The sequence below is a fragment of the Trachymyrmex cornetzi genome, unplaced genomic scaffold, assembly GCF_001594075.2.
Source record: "Trachymyrmex cornetzi isolate Tcor2-1 unplaced genomic scaffold, Tcor1.1 scaffold908, whole genome shotgun sequence".
Lineage (NCBI taxonomy): Eukaryota > Metazoa > Arthropoda > Insecta > Hymenoptera > Formicidae > Trachymyrmex > Trachymyrmex cornetzi.
The window spans coordinates 541,478-545,465 of NW_017300254.1; positions in this window are offsets into that span (position 1 = coordinate 541,478).

Here is a 3,988-nt window from a genome sequence, read left to right on the forward strand (position 1 = left end):
GTCATGTTATGTTCATACTCTGTATAAATTATTACTGAATATCACCAGACAGATTGTAAAATAAATTGGATGAAAAAAAAAAAAAAAACCGTTCATTCCTGGCCTTTACCAGGTGTACAAGTATGAAATGCGGATATTTTTTCCAAAAAAAAACACGTTAAATTCGGAAGAATGATAAAAAGTGGTTCATTCAAAGTATGCTTTATTGCTAGTTACACATTTTTCCCATCTTTCGGGTAATTTGTGGATACCACGTCAGTAAAAATCTTCCCCTTTTGCCGCAAACCATTCATCGAGTCATTTTTTCACATCTTCGTATGAACCAAAGCGCTGCTCAGCAAGTGCATGACCCATGGATGCAAACATGTGGTAATCGGAAGGTGCCAAGTTTGGTGAGTAAGCCGCATGGGCTAGTACTTCCCAGCTGAGTACTTCCAACGTGTCGCGAATCGGTTTTGCCGTATGTGATGCAGTATTGTCATAGAGAAAAATGATCTTGTGTTGCCTTTTTCGATATTCTGATCGTTTTTCGAGTAGCGAACGGTTTAAATCGATCAATTGTTGTTGGTAGCGTTTGGTATTAACCGTTTCAGCAGGCTTTAGCAGCTTATAATAGACCACACCCTTCTGGTCCCACCAAACACAGAGCATCGTCTTCCTGCCAAAGCGATTCGGTCTTGCGGTCGATGTGGATGGGGCGCCTGGGTCTACCCATGATTTTTTGTTCTTGGGATTCTCAAAATATATCCACTTTTCATCCCCATCGATACGATGCAAAAACGACTTTCTTTTGTATCGTTCGAGCAAAATTTCACATGTGTTTTTGCGCCTCTCCATCTGCCTCTCGTTCAATTCATGTGGTATCCATCTGCCGACCTTATGAATCTTTCCCATCTCTCGTAGGTGATTGGAAACAGCTTGTTGACTAACGCACAATTGTTCTGCGAGTTGTTTTTGTGTTTGTGAATCGTCTTCGTCCAACAATGCTTGCAATTCTACATCTTCGTAACTTTTTGGCAGTTTTCCGTGTTCTTTGTCTACAACATCGAAAACACCATTTTTGAAACGCCGAAACCATCGTTCACACGTATCTGCGATGGAGCATGTTCACCATAAGCTTCTCGAAGTAATCGATATGATTCAGCAGCAGTTTTCTTCAAATAAAAACAAAAAATTAGTGCTGTCCGCGAATGCTCTTTACTTGGCACAAATTTCGACATATTGAACACAGTAAAACAATATGCAAACACTTTTTCAATTTATCGCTTATGCTTGTTTGACACTTGTTGATGGTACAAAATGGCATATATGTCAAATCTTTATACTATACACTGCATTGGTGCACCATCTGTTGTCTCAAATCCGCACTTCATACTTGTACACCTGGTACTCTCACGACAAAAAGTGTACACACGGTTATTCAACAAACATTGTGAGAATTATGACTTCGAAAATAGATATAAAACGGGTGGTATCCAGTTGGACGAGGATCAATTGGACACGAGCCACTCACAGCGCTTGAGACTACAAAGCTCCTAAGCACCGGTGATTGGTGGTGTCCAATCGAGCTGTGATCAATCGGGATCACCCCCTACAGGAACATTAGGATTCCCGTGGGTGGTGAAAATATAGCTAATCTGTCGATAGGCGGTGATGCAAGTATGCTAAATTACTACCACGAGACCTACTGCTGGGAGGGAGATCTTGCTTTAAAAGAAAAATATATTTTTCGTGACACGTGTTATGACGAATGCTTTCAGTGTGACTCATGCCGTTCCGCGTTAAAAAAGTATCACATGGCGCGCGAAGGTACTATGCAATTATAGATATGAAGCGGTGGTGCAACGTGTGTGAACGAGTCACGTGCAAGTGCTCCGTGGAAAAATGTGATGCGATCTAAAGACTGTGAAGAAGACATGGAAAATCGCGAGCGAGTGGAACGCGAACTGCTAGAGCAGTGCGGCCAGGTCGCTACTCTGGTGGAGTGTTTCGCGTGGCTGCAACAAGCAACCTCTTGTCTGGAGAAAGATCGACGCCGCGTTTGAAAGCCGTATAGTGACGGGCGCAGTGATAAACTCTAATCACATTGAACCGAGACGGTTTTTGGAAGACGCTGGCAATGTAGTGTTCGAGCGTGTTCGAGACGCCGTAGAAAGACATGGTAGTGTAAAAGTGAACACTGCATTCAACGATGAGTTTATGACGAATGACAAACGTGCTAATAAGAGCATAATTACGAAAAACATTGAGATATATCGATACACCGATTTGCGTGAGTACCAGCGGCACATTATCGAGCCCATGTTGACGTCGTTCGAAAAGTTCCAGGAACGCGACAGCGGATGGGCATTGTCACGTATATTGAATTTGACTATCAACGTGAATAAACTGAATCCAATGCGCGCGGGGAGCCATATCGAAGTGCCGCGAGAAATAGCGACGAAACGAGCGGTGATCAGTGTGCATACGATGGACAATGCATGCTTCGCGTTGTCGGTGGTCGCCGCACTGTATCCGGCTGAAAGGAATGCGGAGTGGGAATATTCGTATCCACATTACACGACAGTATTGAATCTCGCGAGCATCGAGTTTCCGATGACTTTGAAAGACATTCGAAAATTCGAACCTTTGAACACGGTGTCGATCAACGTGTACGGCATCGAGAATAAACAGGTCCTTTCTCTACGGCTCTCCAGCGACGAGCAGGAGAAACACGTCAACGTGCTGTACATGCAAGATCCACGCAACGACAATCTCGGCAACTTATGCAACGGCATAGATTAAGAACCTCTCGTCTCGTGAGCTCACAACTCGGTAGAAAGAACAAGAAATTTTTTAGCGATTGGTAAGAGTGCATATAACAAAATTATTATTTTCCATCTTACTAATAAAAAATAATTGTAATAGCAATAATTTTTTTGATTTTTTATTTACAGGTGCTTCACTATTTTGGCTCGAGTGAAAAATTGCAGACACACGAAGTGGATTGCCAGAAAATCAACAACTGCACCATCCGCCTGCCGAGCGAAAACGACAGATGGCTCCAATTTGGCAACTACTGCAACCAGGAACGAGTACCGTTCATAGTATACGCCGACCTGAAGTGCGTCCTGCGGAAGACGGAGCCCGAGGAAGACGCGTCGTACACTTATCAACAGCACGAGGTATTTAGTATAGGATACTACGTGCGATGTTCGTACGACGACACGTTATCGTCATATCGGTTCAGTCGCGATGAAGATTGCATCGCGTGGTTCGCTCCACAACTCAACGATTTGGCGCATCGCGTAAAAGATATCATATCCGCCAACGTGCTTATGGAAACATTGTCGAAAGAACAATGGGAGACGTACCGTAGCGCGACGCGTTGTCACATTTGCGAGAAACCGTTCGCACCGGACGACACGTGGGTATGCGATCATTGCCACTAACCGGTAGATACCGCGGTCCAACACATTCAAACTGTAATCTTAATTATAAAAATTCATTATATATTCCAATCGTTTTTCATAATTTATCGGGCTACGACGCACACATTATAATTAAGGAAATTGCTACCGTGTACGAAGGACAAGTAGATGTGTTACCGATAACCAAAGAAAAATACATTTCGTTTACAAAACATGTCGATAGAACTAAAGATAAAAATGAAAATTTTCAGAAAAATTGCATAAAATTACGTTTTATAAATTCATTTAAATTTCTCAGTACAAGCCTCGATAAATTGGCGTCGTTTCTAAGCAGAGACAAATTAAAAATCATACGTTCCAAATTTTCAACATTATCGGACGAAGAATTTGAATTACTCACGCGAAAAGGCGTATTCCCGTACGAGTAGGGGAGAGTGGTGTCGGTTGAAACAAAAAAATATTTTTTTTTGCAGCTAACCAATTTATTATAAATAAGAAAAAATTGAAATTTTTTATGAAAACAAATATATCCTTTGGCATTAATTTCAACTTAATAGATATTTAAAAAAGTAACAAAT